The sequence below is a fragment of the Bos indicus genome, chromosome 11 (genome assembly GCF_029378745.1).
Source record: "Bos indicus isolate NIAB-ARS_2022 breed Sahiwal x Tharparkar chromosome 11, NIAB-ARS_B.indTharparkar_mat_pri_1.0, whole genome shotgun sequence".
Lineage (NCBI taxonomy): Eukaryota > Metazoa > Chordata > Mammalia > Artiodactyla > Bovidae > Bos > Bos indicus.
In genome coordinates, this window is record NC_091770.1 from 21839202 (window position 1) to 21865292 (window position 26091).

The following is a 26091-nucleotide window of genomic DNA, read 5'->3' on the forward strand; positions in this document are numbered from 1 at the left end:
TTCAAAAGCATCAACTCTGCAGCACTCAGCTTTCTTCACAGTCCAACTCTCATATCCATACATGACCACTGGAAAAACCATAGCCTTGACTAGACGGACCTTTGTTGGCAAAGTAATATCTCCGCTTTTCAATATGCTATCTAGGTTGGTCATAACTTTCCTTCCAAGGAGTAAGTGTCTTTTAATTTCATGGCTGCAGTCACCATCTGCAGTGATTTTGGAGCCCAAAAAAAGAAAGTCTGACACTGTTTCCACTGTTTCCCCATCTATTTCCCATGAAGTGATGGGACCGGATGCCATGATCTTCGTTTTCTGAATGTTGTGCTTTAAGCCAACTTTTTCACTCTCCACTTTCACTTTCATCAAGAGGCTTTTGAGTTCCTCTTCACTTTCTGCCATAAGGGTGATGTCTTCTGCATATCTGAGGTTATTGATATTTCTCCCAGCAGTCTTGATTCCAGCTTGTGTTTCTTCCAGTCCAGCGTTTCTTATGATGTACTCTACATATAAGTTAAATAAGCAGGGTGACAATATACAGACTTGACGTACTCCTTTTCCTATTTGGAACCAGTCTGTTGTTCCATGTCCAGTTCTAACTGTTGCTTCCTGACCTGCATGCAGATTTCTCAAGAGGCAGGTCAGGTGGTCTAGTATTCTTATCTCTTTCAGAATTTTCCCCAGTTTATTGTGATCCACACAAAGACTTTGGCATTGTCAATAAAGCAGAAATAGATGTTTTTCTGGAACTCTCTTGCTTTTTTGATGATTCAGGGGATGTTGGCAATTTGGTCTCTGGTTCCTCTGCCTTTTCTAAAACCAGCTTGAACATCAGGAAGTTCACGGTTCACGTATTACTGAAACCTGGCTTGGAGAATTTTGAGCATTACTTTACTGGCATGTGAGATGAGTGCAATTGTGCAGTAGTTTGAGCATTCTTTGGCATTGCCTTTCTTTGGGATTGGAATGAAAACTGACCTTTTCCAGTCCTGTGGCCACTGCTGAATTTTCCAAATTTGCTGGCATATTGAGGGCAGCACTTTCACAGCATCATCTTTCAGGATTTGAAATAGCTCAGCTGAATCCTTCAGCAGTCCTAAGGAAGCTGTGTAAGAATTAATCCCAACCCTATTACACTGTTGGTGGGAGTGCAAACTAGTACAGCCACTATGGAGAACAGTGTGGAGATTCCTTAAAAAACTGGAAATAGAACTGCCTACTGCTGAGTATACACACTGAGGAAACCAGAATTGAAAGAGACACATGTATCCTAATGTTCATTGCAGCACTGTGTACAATAGCTAGGACATGGAAGCAACCTAGATGTCCACTGGCAGACAAATGGATAAGGAAGTTGTAGTACATATACACAATGGAATACTGCTCAGCTATAAAAAAGAATGCATTCGAGTCAGTTCTAATGCTGTGGATGAAACTGGAGCCTATTATACAGTGTGAAGTAAGTCAGAAAGAGAAACACCAATACAACATATTAACACATATATATGGAATTTAAAAAGACAGTAATGACCACCCTATATGCAAGACAACAAAAGAGACACAGGTGTAAAGGACATGCTTTTGGACTCTGTGGGAGAAGGCAAGGGTGGGATGATTTGAGAGAATAGCATTGAAACATGTATATTACCATATGTAAAATAGATGACCAGTGCAAATTCGATGCACAAAGCAGGACAAGCCAGTGCTCTGGGACAACCCAGAGGAATGGGGTGAGGTGGGAGGGGGGTTCAGGATAGGGGGACACATGTGCACCTGTGTCTGATTCATATCGATGTATGGCAAAAAACCACCACAATATTGTAAAGTAATTATCTCCAATTTAAATAAATTAATTAATTTAAAAAATTAATCCCATTTTACAGATAGGGAGATTGAGCTATAAAATCATTAAGCAATTTGCCCGAACCCACTTGCTGGTGTCCTCAGAAGAACCAGGACTCACATCTAGACTGCCACTCACTGGCAGGGCATGATTCAGTCTTTTTCACTTGGGTTTTGAGTCACCTGCAAGATGGGCAGACAGGGAGTTCTCTGGGTCCTACCCCCATGAGTCTACTTTGTCCTTTCTAAAAAGCTGGGATTTCCTGCTTGAAAGTCTCACAGAATCTAGACGGTAGAATGACTCCTCCAAATCACACAGTTAAGTGCATAATCCTGGGTGGAGTGCAGGCTTTTTGACCTTTCATGTCATGTTACAATTTAAAAGAAAAAGCAGAGAAAATTGGTCTGAAATACCATCTTTCAGGGATCAGTTCAGTTCAGTTGCTCAGTCGTGTCCGACTCTTTGCAACCCCATGAATCGCAGCACGCCAGGCCTCCCTGTCCATTACCAACTCCCGGAGTTCACCCAGACTCACGTCCATCGAGTCCGTGATGCTATCCAGCCATCTCATCCTCTGTCATCCCCTTCTCCTCCTGCCCCCAATCCCTCCCAGCATCAGAGTCTTTTCCAATGAGTCAACTCTTCGCATCTGGTGGCCAAAGTACTGGAGTTTCAGCTTTAGCAGCATTCCTTCCAAAGAACACCAAGGACTGATCTCCTTTAGAATGGACTGGTTGGATCTCCTTGCAGTCCAAGGGACTCTCAAGAGTCTTCTCCAACACCACAGTTCAAAAGCATCAATTCTTCGGTGCTCGTATCTGTTAAATTCAGAAGTTTACTCTTTATGTGATTCAAGATAGTTCAATAAAAGGAGGTTTTAAAGTTAGGGAGAGGACACTCCTCCTTCCACACATCACAGTCTTTTGAAGCTCATGTTCTGTTTCTCTCTTCTCCCCCTTTCCTTCCTGCAGACAAGGCTCATTCAGCTACTCTTCTGCTTGCGAGTGAGTGAAAATGGCCATCCCTGCCCTAATTGAACAGCATCCTTCAGTTTATTCCTCAGCAATCATGTGAGCACGGTATTGTGTCTGTTAGTTCTTATTCTCCAGTCAGAGAATTCTAGCTATTTACTGATCCCACACTTTTATCAGCCAATGTCAAGCTGTTACTAAAACAGGACCAGGAAGGCCACCCCTTTCAGGTAGGTTTGTGGGGGTGATTCCCAGTAATGAATTACAGACTAGCAACTGTGCCCAAATAGTCTACTACAATTTTTAAAAACAAAAATGAGGTCATACCTCTTATAATTTTTAAAAAATTTTTTTATTTTTATAAATATTTTTTAAACTGATTTTTTTTGCCAACATATTAAATACTCCCCATCTATAAATATTATCATACCTCCTCAGTTTTTTGTGACAGTGCAATATATCCATTGTATGTCTCTGCCTTAGTTTGCTTAACTATTTTCTGTTGCTGGGTTCTTTTCTCCAGGTACTTGCCAATATAGTCAGTGTTATAATGAACAATCTTGTCATAAATCTATGAGCCCAGTCTTAGTTCTTTTTTTTTTTTTAGGATAAATTCTTACAAATAAAAAGTGCTAGATTAAGAAATGTAGCCACTTTTAAGACTTTACAAATACATATTCCAATTACCTTCTGGAAAAGCCAGCCCAATTTATACTCCTTTCAGCAAGGGAGTCAACCTTCTCACAACCTTACCAGCACTGGGGATTATTCTTTTTTTGTCTTTGCCAATTTGATAGGTAAAAAATGAGCTCATTCTTTTAATTTGTATACTTGCTGAGGTGGAGCAATTTTTTCATATGTTCACTGGCCTTTTGTATTTCTGATACATCTTTTGAAAACCTCAACAGTGCTTTACACAGGAAAAAGATTTTGGCAGTTGTCATTAAGTATCTGCTTGTTCCTTAGTTTATAACGGTATCCTTTAGTTGATAACCCCAGCCTGAAAATAAACCAGCATTGTATTATTAGGATAATATTATGTGAGTCTTAATAGGTAAAGCTAAGCCTTTAATTTGTTACACTATCCTTTATGAAGCTGTTTTAGGAGTAGCACATCGATCTTCTAAGCTATGTGATAAAATTCTTGAGACCAGGACACCCAGTTAACTGAAATGGTGGGATTGGGGTGAAGTAAGAATGTGAAGGATGTCAAACTCACCTACTCTCAAGGCAGTTGGAGTTCTTAAGGGAAGAGAGTTTTTCATGCTATCCTGATCTCTAAGGAGGAGGAGGGAAGTCTGTATGGAAAGTTGACTATTTCTTTTTAATCCAAAAAGAATTAAAATCTTTGGGCCCCAAGATTTTCCATGCTGTTTTATTTTTCCATGCTTTGGGCCCAAATATCCTGTGAAAGTTGCTACTGTTAAGTCACTTCAGTCGTGTCCGACTCTGCGACCCCATAGACAGCAGCCCACCAGGCTCCGCCGTCCCTGGGATTCTCCAGGCAAGAACACTGGAGTGGGTTGCCATTTCCTTCTCCAATGCATGAAAAGGGAAAGTGAAGTCGCACAGTCGTGCCTGACCCTTAATGACCCCATGGACTGCAGCCCACCAGGCTCCTCCATCCATGGGATTTTCCAGGCAAAATTTCCAGGAGTGGGGTGCCATTGCCTTCTCCGAAGTGTGGGTAATGTTGAGTCTCCTCATAGTTATTTCCTGAGACTTTGAAATGATTCAGGATAGAAGACTCCCAAGAAGACTTCCCTGGTCCAGAGGTTGAGAATCTGCCTTGCAATGCAGGGGACGGGTTTGATCTTTGGTCCGGGGAGATCCCACATGCCGCAGAGCCACTTAGCCCCGAGAACTGCAACTGCTGCAGCCCATGTGTCCTAGAGCCCGTGCTCTGCAACAAGAAGAGCCGCTTCAACGAGCAGCCCATGTGCCACCAACTGGACAGTAGCCCCTGCTCTCTGCAGCTAGAGAAGTCCTGCACCTGGCAACAAAGACCTAGTGCAGCCAAAATAAGTAATTTTTTTTTTTTTTTTTTTAAAGAAGACTTCCAAGAGATCAGATTGTGGAGAGAGTAGGCTCATTGACAATCATAGGTCAAGACACTTTGAGGAATGCAGGATGGGAGATTTTGGCTACACAGGTCAAACATGTCCTTCTGTATAGGCAGTAGCCTCTGGTTTGATTCAACAGAGTTTCCCAAGCTTACCTCACGATAATCATCACCTGATGTAGTTACTAAAAATAGACATTGCCAGGTCCACTGATTCAGACTTTTCAGTCTAGGGTCTGATGATTCTACCCTCAGAGAAGTTTGGAAAACACAGATTCAAAGGTTCTGCAGGAAGGCCTTTATAGCAGAGCTTTTAGGATATCCATTTAGCCTGTATAATACCTACCAATACAACTCCCTACCCCTCGGTAGGACCTCAGTATTCATGGTTGGGCTGTGTCATACCCATGTCCCTGGCTGCAAAGGAAGCCGGGCTGTGCCAGTCAGATTTTCTCCCTGTAAATTAAAAATGGCATTTAGAGGTAGTCAGTCGGTCTCTAGAACTGCAATGTGGAATCTCGAGAGCATAGTACAGCTTTATTCTGCCATGTAGATAAAGAAACTGTTAAAATGGTTTTTAGGGAGACAGAAAAATGAAACCCAGTTTCCCTCTTGGCTTGTGGTAGCTTGATCTGTTTTCAATAACTTGTATCTCTCACTAAAACACTCTCATATAAAAAATATTCTCTATATGTAACTAAAACCTTTACACTGACCATCAGTTGAATTTATTGGGTCTTTTATTGTAAAAATGAAAATTCTTCTGGAAACATTAGGGTCATCAAAAGTCTGTAATTTAATATAAATTACCTTAACCAGATTACTGCAAACTCTGGGAATAAGAGTGTAATTTGTAGGGACAAGTGTGAGGAGTGGGCCATGAAGGTGGGGAAAGGCATACTAGGTGAAGGGTCATAGCGATGGTTTTAGAAACCGAAAAGGGGGTGTGGAGCCTGGATAAGGTCACCTCTGTGGTGTTTACATGTTTTCTCCTTGTGCTAGAGAGTGTGTAGGTGTTTCCAGTCTAGGCTGATTTAACGACCCTCGTGGATATCAGTTGGCATTTAGGATCTGTCAGTCTCAGTATTTGTTGTTGTAAATAATACTTGGTTAGGATTCTTGACTTAAAGCTTAAAAACATGAGTGGGTTATTTGAAGACAACTCCGTGTACTCAGAAGAGTTGATTTAGTATTCATTCAACTAGTCAACTCATTGCACAACTAGTTATGTTTAGCTCTTGCTCATCATACAAGGGCAAGACAAAATTTTCCTCCCTAACTCTCAGGGCTCTTCTGGGTGTCTTGATCCATTGTTCCCTTTTGTTCATGAGGGCTTATGAACTCCTTCAGGAAGTTGTCTCAGTGTTCCATTATGATCACAATTTCTAGACTTTTCTACCAGGTCAATAAATTGTTAGAAGTTCACCTTCAGGTTCCTGAAATACTCTTTTGCTTTCCAAACATTTGGTCCTCATCAATTCTACTATCTCCTATTTTCCCCACTATTTTCCTATTTATTATTTTATTTGTGTAGCTTGAAGGGGAGCTCCTTATTATCTTCCAGGAGAGTTTGATGTTGAAGAGCAAAACATCTGACTTCCCAGGACCTCTTTAAGGTTCTTCATGTCCTTTAAAAAAAAAAAAGCCCCAACACTTGGAAAGAGGTGAAACCACTGAACTTCAAAGGTGTTGACAAACTTTTCAGTATCGAAGGTATTCCTGCCTTTAACACTTTATTGCCACATCTTTGATTCATTTTTATTGTTTTAAGGACTTTCCTTCCTTGCTAGGGGCTTCCCTTGTGGCTCAGCTGGTAAAGAATCCACCTGCAATGAGGAAGACCTGGGTTCAGAAGATCTCCTGGAGAAGGGAAAGGCTATCCACTCCAATATTCTGGCTCAGAGAATTCCATGGACTGTATAGTCCTTGGGGTTGCAAAGAGTCAGACGCTACTGAGCGACTTTCACTTTCAGTCACTTTTCTTGCTAAGGAGGTAATTTTGGATTTCACTCTGCGTTCCCCAGAAAGCTACAAATGTGAGCTCTATCTTAATTGTTTGATGGAATTATAATTTTCTCTGATGGTCTGAACAACAAATTTTGAAAAGGAGTATCTGAGGGCTGGTCCTGGAAGTCCAATTCTAGGTACCTGGCTGAGTTCACAAGGAAAACGTTGCAAGGAGGTCATATCTGATTTCTGGAAGCCGAAGGGACCCTGAGGCTACTTTCTGCCTGAGAATGGCTGGCTGTGGCTGGCTGATGCTGGCTCTTCAGCTGTGGGCTGGAAAGGCTTATGAGAATGAAGCTTAGAAAATTTGTGCTTTCTTGAGAGTTTTTTTAAAAATTAAAAAAACATCGTTTTAATTGAAATATAGTTGATTTACAATATTGTGTTAGCTTCTGGTGTACAGCAAAGTGATTCAGAGATAAATATATATAAAAGAACATATATATATATATATGTTCTTTCTCAGATTCCTTTCCATTATAGGATATTGTAAGATATTGAATATAGTTCCCTGTGCTATATAGTAGGGCCTTGTTTATCTATTTTTATATACAGTACTGTGTATCTGTTAATCCCAAACTCCTAATCTTTCCCTCCCCACCCCTTTGGGTAACTATAAGCTTGTTTTCTATGTCTGTGAGTCTGTTTCTGTTTTATAAATAAGTTCATTTGTATCTTTTTTAGATTCCACATATAAGTGATATCATATGACATTTGTTGTGACACCTTCTTAATGGGAAGGTGTAAAAATATGGAGATTTCTGTGTGCAATAAATTTTTATTAAGTCTTATGTGGGTTTTAAGGGTACTTGTTAATGTTAACTCCCAACTCTACCGTGCATGATTTTTCTTGTTTTATGGCTGGGCAAACAGAAGCATAAAGAGCAACACTGACTGGTCTGAGATCACCAAATTAGTGAAACAGGCAGAACTCATAGACTGATTATCCCTTACTACAGCCCTTGCCCAGCCAGTCACCCTCAACTTAGTGTTCCCTAACATCTGCTATCCACAGCTCCTTAGGAAAAGGGAAATTCAAACGCAGATGAAGGAAAAGGAAATTGTTTCAGCCCAGTGTTCTCTTAACATTTAATTCAAACCTGTGCTGTTGGGACTAGCCATCCCCATGTGACTTCATAGTCACAATTAAACCAAGTCTAAGGAGAAAAGTATATGTACAGTAAACTAACACTAATGCGTTTTCAGAGTAGGGGGGACACTGCTGACTCAAGCGAAATATACATTTATTTCAGCCACATGAACTGTAGTGACTGCTGTTTGTTTCTTTCTGTTCACTCAGGGATTAAATTGAGTTTAAGCAGCCTGGAACAGTTTGATGTCTCTTCCTCTCAGCCGTGGAAAGTGTCAGGTGTCTTACCTCTAGAATCTGACATTCAATGGAGGGGGTTAACAATCCACAACTGAGCTCTTTCAGCTCTTTTTAGGCCCATCTATAGACTGACTTGGGCTTCCCACATGGTGCTAGTGGTAAAGAACCCGCCTGCCCGTGCAGGAGATGCCTGAGACCAGGGTTTGATCCCTGGTTCAGGAAGATCCCCTGGAGGCGGGCATGGCAATCCACTTCAGTATTCTTGCCTAGAGAATCCTATGGACAGAGGAGCCTGGTGGGCTATGATCCATGGAGTTGCAAAGAGTAGAACACAACTGAAGCGACTCACACATAGTCTGTTTTACATTAGAGTTGGCAGTGACATAAGAAATCAGAATGATGCAGAGCTAAAATCATGAGCTTTGGGGACAAATAGTTTTAGGTTCAAATTCTGCCACTTAGTAATGGAGACTTTGAAAGCATTTTCTTTCAGGTGATGATTAAATATCATATGATAGGTGGGTAATAATAATGATAGTAGAAATAATTATTGTTATTCAAGCAGCTACCAGTAAATGAGTACTTACTACACACCAACCACTGTGCTAAGTGGTCTCAATCTTGACAACACCAGTAAGAAATGGGCCCTCCTAATGAACATATACTTAATCAATGTCAGTTTCTTTCTTCTTTGAGTAAGTATTGGGTTGGTCAAAAAGTTCATTCACGGTTTTCTGTAAGATACTGAAAAATCGCAACAAGCCGTTTGGTCACCCAGATATTTACTGAGTGTTGGATACATGCAGACATTGTACTAGGTCCTGGTGGCTCAGCATTAACTGGGTTGTGACACCATCTCTAGAGGAGTTCTTGTATTCCTGGGGAAATGGGGAAGAAGACAAAGGAAATACAGTATGATAAGGACTCTCAGGGAGTGTGATGGGAGCAAATGCAGGGGAGACTATGAGACAAACCACGAGTTAGGGAAGGTTGAACCTTCAAGGCTCTGTGGCCCAGGAGGTTGTTGGACTGCTGGAGGTCATGGACTTCTGAGTTCAAGTCCAGTGCCCTCTACTAATCCTTGCTTCCTGATGAGACAAGACTCTGGGAAGCTTCTTCCCAAGGCAAGGATTACTTTTGAGGAAAAAAAATGAGCCTTTATTGTGCAAGTTTTCAAATTCTCAAATAGATTAGAATAATAGACCCTTTTACCCACTCCCCCACATTCAACTATTATCAACATTTTGCTTCGTGCAAAGAGCACATTTAGTGGGGGGTGGGGGAGGCCAAGGGGGGAGCTTCTGCTGATAATTCCAAAATAGCATCTCCTTTTAAGCTAAAGAATGGGCTATTATTGAGGTAATCAGATTTGCATTTTGCATATATGCACTTTTTTAAAAACATCAGTCATGATGCCTGGTTTGGTGAACAATGCCTTAATCATCACATGGTCAGTGTAATATGGGCATCTTTAACAAATGGATCAGAAACAACGGGCATCTTGGTTAAGATGCTAGACCTCATTGGGTGACTGTTGTCAGTCACATCTATTACTTGGCAATCATCTGTTGAATGAAAGATCTGATTGTGAAAATAGGTTTGCACTTTGTCTTTTTTCTCCTTTTTCTCTATCAGTTCCAGTCCCTGGAAGGGAGTCTGTGTTAGGCAGCATGCTCTGAGTGGCGGTTTCGAAAGCAGGGAGAGGAAAAAACAAACAAACAAACAAACATGTGCTTAGACTTCTAACCCATGGAATTTATTTCAGGGTGCATATTTTGGATTACGAAAGAATTGATTGAGCTTATGAAACAAGAGTAAGTCATTTCTGGAAGGGAAATTTTTTTCTAACATTCAGTAAAGAGATTGATTGAGTTTGCCAAAGCTAGAATAAGGCTGCTTTTGTTTAAAAAGGAAGTGATTAGGTAAGGAGAAAGCTTTTTGGATTGTCAGATAAGAGTCTTAAGTCCTAGGCTCTGCTTTGATGAACCAGGTGATATTTGTCAAGGCACCTCACAACACTAGTTTCAGTTTCCTTACCTGTAAAATACACAAAATCCTCTTAGTTTCTGTTATTTTGTGACTTTAATAGGGTTTAATGCAAGGCATTAAGACTTCCCTGGTGGCTCAGACAGTAAAGCGTCTGCCTGCAATGCAGGAGACCCGGGTTCCATCCCTGGGTTGGGAAGATCCCTTGGAGAAGGAAATGGCAATCCACTCCAGGACTATTGCCTGGAAAATCCCATGGACAGAGGAGCCTGGTAGGCTACAGTCCATGGGGTCACAAAGAGTCGGACACGACTGAGCGACTTCACTATATAATGCAAGGCAGTGATTAAAAGCAAGGTCCTTCGGAATTGAATAAAGCTGGTTTTCAGGTCTATGTCAGCTGCTGCTTAGCTGTATGATCTTGGAAAACCCACTTAACCTCTCTGTTCTCCATTTTCACAGATTGTAAAACTAGGACAGTAGTAATAGCTCAGCCAAGAATTCCTGTGCTATACAGTAGGTTCTCATTAGTTATCTATTTTATACATACTATCAATAGTGTGTATGTGTTAACCCCAATCTCCCAATTTATCCCCCTTACTTTCCCCCCTTGGTGTCCATACATTTTTTCTCTACATTTGTGTCTTTATTTCTGCTTTGCAAATAAGATCATTTATACCATTTTTCTAGATTCCACATCTATGCATTAATGTATGATATTTGTTTTTCTCTTTCTGACCTATTTCATTCTGTATGACAGTCTCTAAGTCCATCCAAGTCTCTGCAGATGACCCAACTTTGTTTCTTTTTATGGCTGAGTGTAGTATTCCATTGTGTGTATGTACCACATCTTCATTATCCATTCCTCTGTTGATGGACACTGAGGTTGCTTCCATGTTCTGGCTGTTGTAAATAGTACTACAACACCAGTTCTTTCTTTCTTAGTGCTTTCTGGAAATTCAGATTTGAAACTCAGAAGCTGCACCCACTTTTAAGGTTGCATTAAGTCAGATTTCTCTGTGATCTGAGGTTCAGATGCTTCACCTGGTTATCTTCTCAGTCCGCATAACTTCAGAATCTGCATGTTGAAGTTTATAATCGATTCAATTCTTCTCTTTCTAAAAAAGAATTTATTTGGAAGAATATTTGAAACAAACGGAAAATGTGTAGATGTTTGTATAGCTATTTGAAACAAACAAGCAAACAAATGAAACAAGAGGACTAAGTAGCCTGGTTCCACTTTGGAAAATAAAAACCTTAGTTAATTTCTGCTGAGTCCTTTCTTTAAGCCTGGCAGTGCTTAAAGCAATTCACATATAGTCACTTATTAACCCTCACAGCAGCCATGGTAAGTAGATTTGAGGATGATTCTCAGTTTTGCTGGTGAGAAAAACTGAGGGACTGACAGGGTGAGTCATTTGCTAGTTAGACAGCTAGTATGTGGCTAAATTGGGATTTAATCTCTTAATATCTGACCCTAGAACTAGGATCTTTTCCAGTGGTTTCTGAATGGCACAAATACTTGTAATAATTTTCTATTGTTTTATTAAATATTGAACTCAAGAAAATTAAATCACAGCAGACTGGAAATATAATTCAAACTTCTATTAAATGTCAGAATATCGGATCCTTGGATGCATTTTACTTCTGGGCATTGATCCAGGTTGGAAGCGTATATTTAAGTATTTGCTGCGATGATTATTGCATTGACGTACAGTGGCAAATTAGATTACTGTGTGAGGATTACGTTACTGACACATACATTGAGGAGGACACTTTTTGATCTTGGTATGGGAGCTCAGATGTTCCCTTATAACCAGCAGGCCTTCTCCTGGGCTATTTCCTTTGAACAACCTGTTCTATGGAGAAAGTTGTCATTTAACTTGAACTTGTGAGTTCTGAAAGGGATATTTATTCTTTTTCCTTCTTCAAGGTGCATGCCCACCAGAAATAAATGCTCTTGGTTTGTGAGTAAGTTTATAGCTACTATAATAACCATTTTTTGTTTAGTTTGGAAAACTCCAGACTGCTACCTACTCCATCTTTTTTTTTTCCCTCCTAAAAGTACTTCCAAACATAGTTCTTTCAGTGGAAATAAAAGATTGTTTTCTGTCTTAATCTACTATAAACAGTCATCTTTTAAGTCTGTGTCTCCTGCAAGAGGAATCCGATCACTTGCTTCTTGGACCGTCTTTATTCTTCTGACTTCTTCCTCCCTAACTCCTTAAGGCTGGACTTAAAAATAGCCCCAATTCCCAACTCCTGTCCACCTCAGTCCCCAAACCAATCCTGGTAGGAAGTGTGATAGCCTCACCTCTGGGATTCATTCACATTCCTGGCCTGGGTGCCCAGTGACATGGCCACAAATGCCGGGCCCATGCTCTTCCTTGTCACCCAATTCTGAAGCAGCCTCTTACCTAACACTGCAGTTGAGCCTGTCTAAGACTCTCTTGCTCCTGTGTTCATCCTTTTAGGCTGCAACTCTTCATAGCCATAAAATCTGAACTGTGCCTGACCTCATTACACCCTTGGATGATTATGCCTTGAGACTGAGTCTGACTCTCTCAGCCTAGAGCAAAGAGCAAAACATTAGCTGAATGCTGGGCTGAACGCTCTGGTTGCTTAGGGGGGTAGTTACAGGAGTGAGTGCCACAGACAGGCTCCAGGGGCCATGATGGCTGTGATTCTAGAAAAGCAGCTCAAGCATCACTAAATGATGAGCGAAAAGAAATGTCGTGAGCTTAGAGGTAAAGGGGTACATTACCATAGAAAAGAACAGGTAGATGGAGGTGTCCAGATTGAAACTGGGGTTGAAATGAACAGGTGGCTAGCAGAGAGGCCAGGCAGGGGTCTAGGTGAGGGATGGTGGTAGAAGGAGTGAATCTTGTGGGCCTTGTCACCCCATTATACACCGAGTGTGTACCAAGGAGTCAGGCTGGACTCAGGACCTTCAATTTTGCAGCTGGCCTGGCTTGCATCCTGGTTCATGATGCCCATTCCTGCCTGCTCTTGGCTGCCAAGGCCCCAGTAAGCCTCCAGCAAGCCTCCTGCCTGCCTGAGTCTGGGTTCTGTCCCATTTTCACTTTAATAGAATTGATGCTACTCAGTGCTCCCAGGACACGTGGCATTGCTGTCTTTGGCTCTGGCCCTGATTTCAGCAGAAGGGGAAAAGAAAGGAGGACTGCCAACAAGGCAATTTCCTTCAACTCTAAGTCCCACCATGCACCCTGGTTCTTATGAGCAACAATCCTGAAGGATTCTGAATAGCATTTTTGAATTAAAGTGTTTTATTTTATGTTTGTCTCACGGCTGTGAGGAGATACCCCACGTCCAAGGTCAGAGAAATCCCAGCAAGATGGTAGGCACTGGAGCGGCTGTGAGGAGATACCCCACGCCCAGGGGCAAAGGAGAAGCCCCAACAAGACGGTAGGAGGGGCAAATTTGTGTTTAGAATCAAACCCCATTCCTGCCAGAGATGCTCAGAAGGCTCAAACAAACTTTGTGTGCACCAGGACCCAGGGACCCCACAGAGACTGAGACAGAACTGTGTGTTTGAGCGTCTCCTGTGGAGGTATGGATCAGCAGTGGACTGCCACAGGGGCAGGGGCTCTGGGTGCAGCAGACTCGGATATGGCATAAGCCCTCTTGGAGGAGGTCGCCATTAACCCTACCATAGAGCTGCCGGAACTTACACAGGATTGTGAAATAGACTCTTAGACAAACAGAACCTTGTGCACCAGGACCCAGGAAAGGAGCAGTGACCACACAAGAGACTGACCCAGACTTGCCCAGGAGTGTCCAGGAATCTCCAGTGGAGGCGTGGGTCGGTGGTGGCCTGCTGCAGGGTTGGCAGCAGTGAGTGTAGCAGTACATGCATGGGATCTTTTAAAGGAGCTCAATATTATCTTCGTTACCGTCATAGTTTGAAAGTGAAAGTGAAGTCGCTCAATCGTGTCCGACTCTTTGCAACCCCGTGGACTGTAGCCCGCCAGGCTCCTCTGTCCATGGGATTCTCCAGGCAAGAATACTGGAGTGGGTTGCCATTTCCTTCTCCAGGGGGTCTACCCAACCCAGGGATCGAACCTGGGTCTCCTGCATTGCAGACAGACGCTTCATCCTCTGAGCCACCAGGGAAACCAACTGTAGTTTGGCTTTGGCCCCAGGTAAATATCAGGGAGAGAACACAGCTCCACCCATCAACAGAAAATTCAATTAAAGATTTACTGAGCATGGCCATGCCCATCAGAACAAGACCCAGTTTCCCCCTCAGTCAGTCTCTCCCATCAAGAAGCTTCCATAAGCCTCTTATCCTTCTCCATCAGAGGGCAGACAGAATGAAAACCACAGTCACAGAAAACTAACCAATCTGATCACATGGACCACAGCCTTGTCTAACTCAATGAAACTATGAGCCATGCCATGTAGGGCTACCCAAGATGGACGGGTCATGGTGGAGAGTTCTAACAAAATGTGGTCCACTGGAGAAGGAATGGCAAACCAGTTCAGTATTCTTGCCTTGAGAACCCCATGAACAGTATGAAAAGGCAAAAAGATAGGACAATGAAAGATGAACTCCCCAGGTCGGTAGGTACCCAATGTGCTACTGAATATCAGTGGAGAAAGAACTCCAGAAAAAATGAGGGGATGGAGCCAAAGCAAAAACAATACCTAGTTGTGAATGTGATGGGTGATGGAAGTGAAGTCTGATGCTGTGAAGAGCAATATTGCATAGGAACCTGTAATGTTAGGTCCATCAATCAAGGCAAATTGGAAGTGGTCAAACAGGAGATGGCAAGAGTGAATGTTGACATTTTAGGAATCAGCAAACTAAAATGGACTGGAATGGGTAAATTTAACTCAAGACAACCATTATATCTACTACTGTTGGCAAGAATCCTTGAGAAGAAATGGCGTAGCCATCATGGTCAACAAGAGTCTGAAATGCAGTACTTGGATGCAATCTCAAAAATGACAGAATGATCTCTGTTCATTTCCAAGGCAAACCATTCAATATCACGGTAATCCAAGTCTATGCCCCGACCAGTAATGCTGAAGAAGCTGAAGTCAAACACATCTATGAAGACCTACAAGACCTCTCAGAACTCACACCCCAAAAAGGTGTCCTTTTCAATATAGGGGACTGGAATGCAAAAGTAGGAAGTCAAGAAACACCTGGAGTAACAGGCAAATTTGGCCTTGGAGTACAGAATGAAGCAGGGCAAAGGCTAATAGAGTTCTGCCAAGAGAACGCACTGGTCATAGCAAACACCCTCTTCCAACAACACAAGAGAAGACTCTACACATGGACATCACCAGATGGTCAATACAGAAATCAGATTGATTATATTCTTTGCAGCCAAAGATGGAGAAGCTCTATACAGTTAGCAAAAACAAGACCAGGAGCTGACTGTGGCTCAGATCATGAACTCCTTATTGCCAAATTCAGACTTAAATTGAAGAAAGCAGGTAAAACTACTAGACCATTCAGGTATGACCTAAATCAAATCCCTTACAATTATACAGTGGAAGTGAGAAATGGATTCAAGGGATTAGATCTGATAGACAGAGCGCCTGAAGAACTGTGGATGGAGGTTCATGACATTGTACAGGAGACAGGGATCAAGACCATCCCCATGGAAAAGAAATGCAAAAAGCAAAATGGCTGTCTGAGGAGGCCTTACAAATAGCCATGAAAAGAAGAGAAGCAAAAAACAAAGGAGAAAAGGAAAGATATACCCATTTGAATGTGGAGTTCCAAAGAATAGCAAGGAGAGATAAGAAAGCCTTCCTTAGTGATCAGTGCAAAGAAATAGAGGAAAACAATAGAATGGGAAAGCATAGGGATCTCTTCAAGAAAATTAGAGATACCAAGGGAACATTTCATGCAAAAATAGGCACAATAAAGGACAGAAATGGTATGGACCTAATACAAACAGAAGATATTAAGAAGAGGTGGCACGAATACACAGAAGAACTATACAAAAAAGATCTTCATGACCCAGATAATCATGATGGTGTGATCACTCACCTAGAGCCAGACATCCTGGAATGTGAAGTCAACTGGGCTTTAGGAAGCATCACTACGAACAAAGCTAGTGGAGGTGATGGAATTCCTGTGGAGCTATTTCAAATCCTAAAGGATGATGCTGTGAAAGTGTTGCATGCAATATGCCAGCAAATTTGGAAAACTCAGCAGTGGCCACAGGACTGGAAAAGGATTTCATTCCAATCCCAAAGAAAGGCAATGCCAAAGAATGCTCAAACTACTGCACAATTGCACTAATCTCACATGCTAGTAATGCTCAGAATTCTCCAAGCCAGGCTTCAGCAATACATGAACCAAGAAGTTCCAGATGTTCAAGCTGGTTTTAGGAAAGGCAGAGGAACCAGAGATCAAATTGCCAACATCTACTGGATCATCAAAAAAGCAAGAGAGTTCCAGAAAAACATTGGTTTCTGCTTTATTGACTATGCCAAAGCTTTGATTGTGTGGATCACAACGAACTGTGGAAAATTCTTCAAAATACGGGAATACCAGACAACCTAACCTGCCTCTTGAGAAGCCTGTATGCATGTCAGGAAGCAACAGTTAGAACTGGACATGGAACAACAGACTGGTTCCAAATAGGAAAAGAAGTATGTCAATGCTGTATACTGTCACCCTGCTTATTTAACTTATATGCAGAGTACATCATGAGAAACGCTGGGCTGAATGAAGCACAAGCTGGAATCAAGATTGCCAGGAGAAATATCAATAACCTCAGATATGCAGATGATACCACCCTAATGGCAGAAAGTGAAGAACTAAAGAGCCTCTTGATGAAAGTGAAAGAGGAGAGTGAAAGTTGGCTTAAAGCTCAACATTCAGAAAACTAAGATCATGGCATCTGGTCCTATCACTTCATGGCAAATAGATGGGGAAACAGTGAAAACAGTGACTTTATTTTTTGGGCTTCGTAATCACAGCAGATGGTGACTGTCACTATGAAATTAAAGACCCTTATACTCCTTGGAAGGAAAGTTATGACCAAGCTAGACAGCATACTTAAAAGCAGAGACATTCATAACTTTGCCAACAAGGGTCCATCTAGTCAAGGCTATGGTTTTTCCAGTGGTCATGTACGGATGTGAGAGTTGGACCGTGAAGAAGGCTGAGCGCCGAAGAATTGATGCTTTTGAACTGTGGTGTTGGAGAAGACTCTTGAGAGTCCCTTGGACTGCAAGGAGGTCCAACCAGTCCATCCTAAAGGAGATCAGTCCTGTCTGTTCATTGGAAGGACTGATGTTGAAGCTGAAACTTCAATACTTTGGCCACCTGATGTGAAGAACTGACTCATTTGAAAAGGCCCTGATGCTGGGAAAAATTGAAGGTGGGAAGAAAAGGAGACAACAGAGGATGAGATGGTTGGATGGGATCATGAACTCAATGGACATGAGTTTGAGTGAACTTCAGGAGTTGGTGACGGACAGGGAGGCCTGGTGTACTACAGTCAGTCCATGGGTTCGCAGAGTCAAACATGACTGAGTGACTGAACTGAATTGAACTGATCATAGAATATGGGGCTTCCCAGGTGACTCAGTGGTAAAGAATCTGCCTGCAATGCAGGAGACATGAGTTCAGTCTCTGGGTCAGGAAGATCCCTTTAAAAGGAAATGGCAACCCACTTCAGTATTCTTGCCTGGAAAATCCCGTGGACACAGGAGCCTGGTGGGCTATAGTCTGTGGGATCACAAAGAATCAGATATGACTTATCGACTAAACAACAATCATAGAACATAAATAAAGGAAGGAAGAGATCATCTGTAATTAAAGTCAGCAAGCAAGTGTTTATCTAGTGTCTAGTATTTATCAGTTTTATTTATATCCCTAACCTTGTTATAAAAGCAACAGAGGCTAAAATAATGAAATATGTAGTTTCAGTCTCAAAGGTATACCCAGAAATATTTATGACTTAAAGTCATTTATTGTATTATAGAAATGTAACCAATATCACAATATGGTTCATGGATTTAAGTATACCATGACTCAAATTATGCTGAATGAAAGGAAACCACAGAGAAAACCTTGGTTGTAATCTTACTTTCCAGAATCAGTCTTTAAATTCTAGGAATCCTTTTGTTATAAGTAGTAATGAAATCTCACACACATGTGTGTATACACACATACACACACTTCTACCTTGCAGTGTTACTAGCAAGTTGGATCAGTCATAAGCTAGCCAGTGAATAGCTCCTGACTGACTGAATGATCAGCCTATACATTGTTTGGCAAACTGGATCAAGCCACAGAAAGTAGCCTCAGACAAAGTGAGTGATTTAACATGATTTACTTTCTCACAGTGAGAGGCTCTATTTAATTTTCATACCCCTGTATCTGATGTCTTCCCATGAAATATAGTAGACTCCTTTTCCAAACTTCCCTGCTGGTGAAAAGAATGCATTTTTGAAAAATCCATTCTTAATTTCTGGTCCATAGGCATAAACCATGCCTCTGGGAAAGAAGTGCATTGCATGGATGCACTTAGTGAAGGTAAACGCACAGAGGCATTCTACTTTCTGTTAATTAATGACAGAGATGCCAAGTTTTTATAGAAAACCAATTTTGCTTTTGAACATCAAGGAGATCTTTGAGCTTAAGAAACATTTCAATTTAGGAAAACTATAGCATGGCCAAAAGTCCAAATGTAACAAATAAATCACAGTTGGTGTGAAAAATTGGAGGCATCAGGAATTGGTCCATGATTGTTCAGTAAATACAACTAGACTCCTGTAAACATATTTTCAAAGCTGAAGACAACTCCAAAAGTTGGGATTTGTTTCAGCATTTTCCCAAGAGTTGGAGTTTACATTCATGGGCTGGGACTGTGGGAGCTGAGAAAGGCTGCAGTTGTGAGCAGCCCACTGGGTGGAACCATGCCTTAGGCGAGCCAGGGCTTTGCCTGGCTGATGAAGGATGGATGGTCACTGTCTCCAAATGGAGACTGAGTCTGACCTTTTTGCAGGATGGGAGTTTCAGCTTCCTCTTGTTTTTATTCATTAAGAAGTCATTTATGAATACTCACTGTGACATGACCTCCGTGGTGTATTTAAAGCAACCCTATGCTGATATTGTCATAAGTTTCATTGTACACACAGATGCTTCGAGTCAGCAGAAACATGGACAGAGTTGTCAGGATGAGTGGCAAACAATGCGAGGGCTGAGTCACTGCAGAGCATGCCACACAACCCATCTTATGCAATGGCTTCTATTCTCGTGTATTACAGACTCAGCCCCGTCTAGATTGCATCTGCCTTGAACTCCTGCAACATTGTCTGCCTGGAGGTGCAGTTGGTGATGAAGAACAGTGAAAGTCAGGACAGTTACTTAAAGTGGAAAACCCCAAGTCTAGGTACTCTGAGCCTCCCAAATGGTGTCTGCCCTTTGACTTCCAGTAATCAATTCTAAAGAAATACTTAAGCAAGTGTTTCCATAAGTCCATCCACAATGAAGTTAATTACAGCATCATGAAGGCAATGGCAACCCACTCCAGTACTCTTGCCTGGAAAACCCATGGATGGAGGAGCCTGGTAGGCTACAGTCCATGGTGTCGCAAAGAGTCGGACACGACTGAGCGACTTCACTTTCACTTTTCACTTGCATGCATTGGAGAAGGAAATGGCAACCCACTCCAGTGTTCTTGCCTGGAGAATCCCAGGGACGGGAAGCCTGGTGGGCTGCCGTCTATGGGGCCGGACAGAGTCGGACACGACTGAAGCGACTTAGCAGTAGCAGTACAAGAATGAGAAATTGGAAACAACCTAAATGGGGGGGTGATATCAATGATGGTGTTATTTATGCTGCAGAATATTAGGTAGCTGTGAAAAAACAGCCAAGCAGCCTTATCTGAATAGCGGTGTCCACAATAGGTTGCTGTATAGCCGTTCCTGTGTTTACAAAACGATGCGTGTGTAGCAGTGCTGCCCTTGGGGACTGGAGTTGAGGAAGCTGAGGGAAGGGTCATCACTTTGGCGTTCTACACTTCTGCTTCATTGGAAAGTTTTCAGTTAACATGTATTACTTCTGAAGCTAAATATATATTTGCAAAAGGAGATTAAATAATTTAAAAGCTTTTCAGTCAAGATGCCCAGAGTAATCCTTGGATTACACAGTAGCCAAAAAGAATAAATCCATAATTACAAACAGAGGCTATATGGTTGTTTCAGGCTCTTGGAGGAAGGATTTCATCTGAGTGTATTTCTAGAATATGTGTTCTGTCTTCTGAGAGAAGGTGGGACTGTAAGTTCAAGACATTTATTGGCCTGACCCCTTTGTTCTATCAGCCTGTGCATGCTTTGTGTGCCAAGTTGCTTCAGTTGTGTCCGACTTTGTGCAGCCCTACAGACAGCAACCTGCCAGGCTCCTCTGTCCATGGGATTCTCCAGGCAAGAATACTGAAGTAGGCTGCTGTGCCCTCCTCCAAGGGATCTTCCCCACGCAGGGATTGAACCCTCATCTCTTAAGTATACCTACACTGGCAGGCAGGTTCTTTATAACTAGCACCACCTGGGAATAACCTTAATGATACTCTTAATAACATTCTTAATGATACTCTTAATAACATTCCAGCTGAGCTATTTCAAATCCTAAAACATGATGCTATGAAAGTGCTACACTCAATATGCCAGCAAATTTGGAAAATGCAGCAGTGGCCACAGGACTGGAAAAAGTCAGTTTTCATTCCAGTCCCAAAGAAGGGCAATGCCAATGAATGTTCAAACTATCATATATTTGCCTTTTACATGTTAGCAAGGTAATGCTCACAATCCTTCAAGCTAGGCTTCAGCAGTATGTGAACCAATGTAAGCTGGATTTAGAAAAGGCAGAGGAACCAGAGATCAAATTGCCAACACTGTTGGATCTTAGAAAAAGCAAGAGAATTCCAGAAAAACATATACTTCTGCTTCATTGACTACAGTAAAGCCTTTGACTGTGTGAATCACAACAAACTGTGGAAAATTCTTAAAGAGATGGGAATAACAGAACACCTTACTGACTCTTGAGAAACCTGTATGCAGGTCAAGATGCAACAGTTAGAACCAGATATGCAGCAATGGACTAGTTCTAAAATTGGGAAAGGAGCACATCAAGGCTGTATATTGTCAACCTGTTTATTTAACTTCTATGTAGAGTACATCATGCAAAATGCTGGGCTGGATGAAACACAATCTGGCATCAAGATAGCTGGGAGAAATATCAATAACCTCAGATACACAGATGACACCACCCTTATGGCAGAAAGTGAAGAGGACTAAACAGCCCTTTGATAAAGATGAAAGAGGAGAGTGAAAAAGCTGGCTTAAAACTCAACATTCAAAAAATAAGATCATGGGATCCGGTCCCATCACTTCATGGCAAATAGATATGGAAACAATGGAAACAGAGACAGACTTTATTTTGGGGGGTTCTCCAAAATCACTGCAGATGGTGACTGCAGCCATGAAATCAAAAGACTCATGCTCATTGGAAAAAAAGCTATAACAAATCTAGACAGTGTATTAAAAATCAGAGACATCACTTTGCCAACAAAGGTCCATTTAGTCAAAGCTATGGTTTTTCCAGTAGTCATGTATGGATGTGAGAGTTGGACCATAAAGAAAGCTGAGCACTGAAGAATTGATGCTTTTGAACTGTGGTGGTGGAGAAGACTCTTGAGAGTCCCTTGTACTGCAAGGAGATCCAACCAGTCCATCCTAAAGGAAGTCAGTCCTGAATATTCATTGAAAGGACTGATGCTGAAGCTGAAACTCCAATCCTTTGGCCACCTGATACAAAGAAATGACTCCTTGGAAAAGACCCTGATGCTGGGAAAAATTGAAGGCACAAGTAGAAGGGGATGACAGAGGATGAGATGGTTGCATGGTATCACAGACTCAATGGACATGAGCTTGAGCAAACTCTGGGAGATGAGGACAGGGAGACCTGGCATGCTGCATTCCATGAGGTCACAAAGAGCTGAGCAACTGAACAACAGCAAGCAATAACATACATTATTCATTTTCTGTTTTATGGTTTGCCAATCCCTTTTCACATCTTGAATACTACAACAAAGCCGTGAAGTGGTACTATTATCTTTGTTTTCAGAAAAAGTAATTAAGGTTTAGGGAAGTTTGTAGACATGCTCTAAATCACACAACTAGTTAGGGTAGAGAATCAGTAGGAGTTAGGGATTTTATCCCCAGTTAGCCATTAATTCTAGAAAAATCACTCTTTTTCTAGGTCTCTGATTCCTCAACTATGCAATTGGGATGGAGAAGTTTTCTAAGTATAAAAGTATACAATGGTTAAAATAAAACTTTACAGACCCTCCTTATCTATACTGCCCAATTAACTTTGGGACAATTTTATGGATGTGTTTAAAGATACATTGTAAAGACATGGCAGCCATCCTTGCTGCATATTAGCATATTTGGGTATGAAGTTAAAGGCTGTATATTTGTGAGGTGATTTAAAGGACAGATTATTGCAGATTGGTTGGAAAGAATCCAAGGTCACATCATCCCTGTCATGGCTCTGCATTCCAGGTGGCACAGATGATCATGGTGTGTCAGAGGTGAACTGTGGTTCTTTCCTGGTCTAGGTAATTCTCACTACTTACATAAGCATTCTATTTGAATTAGAATAGAGAGATGATTCAGAGAAGGCAATGGCACCCCACTCCAGTACTCTTGCCTGGAAAATCCCATGGATGGAGGAGCCTGGTAGGCTGTAGTCCATGGGGTCACTAAGAGTCAGACACGACTGGGCAACTTCCCTTTCACTTTTCACTTTCATGCATTGGAGAAGGAAATGGCAACCCACTCCAGTGTTCTTGCCTGGAGAATCCCAGGGATGGGGGAGCCTGGTGGGCTGCCGTCTATGGGGTCGCACAGAGTCGGACACAACTCAAGAGACTTAGCAGCAGCAGCAGAGAGATGATCATTTACAGAACTAGTTGGTACATGGTAGTTCTGAGTAAATATTTGCAAATAACTGGATCTGCAGTGTGAATATTTGGCCAATGGGTCATAAAAGAAATTGACTTTACTTATAACTGAACTATTGGTCTTATTAGTACCATCTCCCCAACAGCTGAATCCTAATCTTTTCACTCATCAACACAGTTTTCATGAAACCTATCCCCACAGATGGTAGGTTTGTTTTTATTCAGGAATGGTGAGGACAATAGATCAAGAGATGATAGCGGTTGAGAAACTAGTTTGTTATTCACAGTTCCCAAGGGCAGGGGCATACCGGAGAGCAGCAGGATCAGACAGGAGACAGACAGAGCAGGGGAAAGCGAAGGCGAGAGCCCTTACTGTGGTTTCTGCAGGAAGAAACAGGTGAGGCAGGGTGAACAAGTTTAGGATTGACTAGTCTGAATAATTTCAGTGGGTTCTGGGATATAGGGGCTGTCTCTTTTTGATATTCTGGGCCTAGGGTGACTAGGGCACAGGAACAGTGGCTCAGCCATAAAAATCCACTCAAGGAGGTGTTTAGGGTAAGGCTCTGAGAGGTGTACTCCCACAAGTCCTTAATTCTCTTTGAAGTTGGCTAGCCCTCAAAGCGACAGGCTCTCTGGGGTCAATAGGACCCTAGGTGTTCAAGCTTCAGAATAAAAAGGCTGATCTAAATTAGGGTAGCCTTGGGGCTTCCCTGGTGGGACCACTGGAAAAACCATAGCCTTGACTAGACAGATCTTTGCTGAAAAAGTAATGTCTCTGCTTTTGAATATGCTGTCTAGGTTGGTCATAATTTTCCTTCCAAGGAGTAAGCATCTTTTAATTTCATGGCTGCAATCACCATCCGCAGTGATTTTGGAGCCCAAAAAAACAAAGTCTGACACTGTTTCCACTGTTTCCCCATCTATTTGCCATGAAGTGATGGGACCAGATGCCATGATCTTTGTTTTCTGAATGTTGAGCTTTAAGCCAACTTTTTCACTCTCCTCTTTCACTTTCATCAAGAGGCTTTTTAGTTCCTTTTCACTTTCTGCCATAAGGGTGGTGAAATCTGCATATCTGAAGTTATTTATATTTCTCCCGGCAATCTTGATTCCAGCTTGTCTTCTTCCAGCCCAGCGTTTCTCATGATGTACTCTGCATATAAGTTAAATAAGCAGGGTGACAATATACAGCCTTGACGTACTCCTTTTCCTATTTGGAACCAGTCTGTTTTTCCATGTCCAGTTCTAACTGTTGCTTCCTGACCTGCATACAAGTTTCTCAAGAGGCAGGTCAGGTGGTCTGGTATTCCCATCTCTTTCAGAATTTCCCACAGTTCATTGTGATCCACACAGTCAAAGGCTTTAGCATAGTCAATAAAGCAGAAATCAATGTATTTCTGGAACTCTCTTGCTTTTTTGATGATCCAGCGGATGTTGGCAATTTGATCTCTGGTTCCTCTGCCTTTTCTAAAACCAGCTTGAACACCTGGAGGTTCACGGTTCACGTATTGCTGAAGCCTGGCTTGGAGAATTTTGAGCATTACTTTACTAGCGTGTGAGATGAGGGCAATTGTGCGGTAGTTTGAGCATTCTTTGGCATTGCCTTTCTTTGGGATTGGAATGAAAACTGACCTTTTCCAGTCCTGTGGCCACTGCTGGGTTTTCCAAATTTGCTGGCATATTGCATGCAGCACTTTCACAGCATCATCTTTTAGGATTTGAAATAGCTCAACTGGAATTCCATCACCTCCACTAGCTTTGTTCATAGTGATGCTTTCTAAGGCCCACTTGACTTCACATTCCAGGATGTCTGCCTCTAGGTCAGTGATCACACCATCATGATTATCTTAGTCATGAAGATCTTTTTTGTACAGTTCTTCTGTGTATTCTTGCCACCTCTTCTTAATGTCTTCTGCTTCTGTTAGGTCCATACCATTTCTGTCCTTTATTGAGCCTATCTTTGCATGAAATCTTCCCTTGGTATCTCTAATTTTCTTGAAGAAATCTCTAGTCTTTCCCATCCTGTTGTTTTCCTCTATTTCTTTGCATTGATCACTGAGGAAGGCTTTCTTATCTCTCCTTGCTATTGTTTGGAACTCTGCATTCAGATGCTTATATCTTTCCTTTTCTCCTTTGCTTTTCACTTCTTTTTTTTCACAGCTATTTGTAAGGCCTCCCCAGACAGCCATTTTGTTTTTTGCATTTCTTTTCCATGGGGATGGTCTTGATCCCTGTCTCCTGTACAATGTCACGAACCTCCATCCATAGTTCATCAGGCACTTTGTCTATCGGATCTATTCCCTTAAATCTATTTCTCACTTCTACTGTATAATCATAAGGGATTTGATTTAGGTCATACCTGAATGGTCTAGTGGTTTTACCTGCTTTCTTCAATTTAAGTCTGAATTTGTCAATAAGGAGTTCATGATCTGAGCCACAGTCAGCTCCTGGTCTTGTTTTTGCTGACTGTATAGAGCTTCTCCATCTTTGGCTGCAAAGAATATAATCAATCTAATTTCGTGTTGACCATCTGGTGATGTCCAGGTGTAGAGTCTTCTCCTATGTTGTTGGAAGAGAATGTTTGCTATGACCAGTGTGGTCTCCTGGCAAAACTCTATTAGCATTTGCCCTGCTTCATTCTATACTCCAAGGCCAAATTTGCCTGTTACTCTTGGTGTTTCTTAACTTCTTACTTTTGTATTCCAGTCCCTATAATGAAAAGGACATCTTTTTTGGGTGTTAGTTCTAAAAGGTCTTGGAGGTCTTTATAGAACTGTTCAACTTCAGCTTCTTCAGCGTTACTGGTTGGGGCATAGGCTTGGATTACTGTGATATTGAATGGCTTGCCTTGGAAACAGAGATCATTCTGTCGTTTTTGAGATTGCATCCAAGTACTGCATTTCAGACTCTTTTGTTGACCATGATGGCTACTC

At 41.8% G+C, this 26091-nt stretch overlaps 1 protein-coding gene across 1 annotated transcript in view; it reads left to right on the top strand.

The window, feature by feature from the left end:
* Positions 1 to 2742: 2742 nt before the first annotated feature.
* TMEM178A (transmembrane protein 178A) overlaps positions 2743 to 26091 on the top strand; it is a 103693-nt gene continuing 80344 nt past the window's right edge. The window contains exon 1 of the mRNA XM_070798540.1: positions 2743 to 2910. The gene's annotated coding sequence lies outside the window, so the exon portion shown is untranslated. The remainder of the gene's footprint in view (positions 2911 to 26091) is intronic.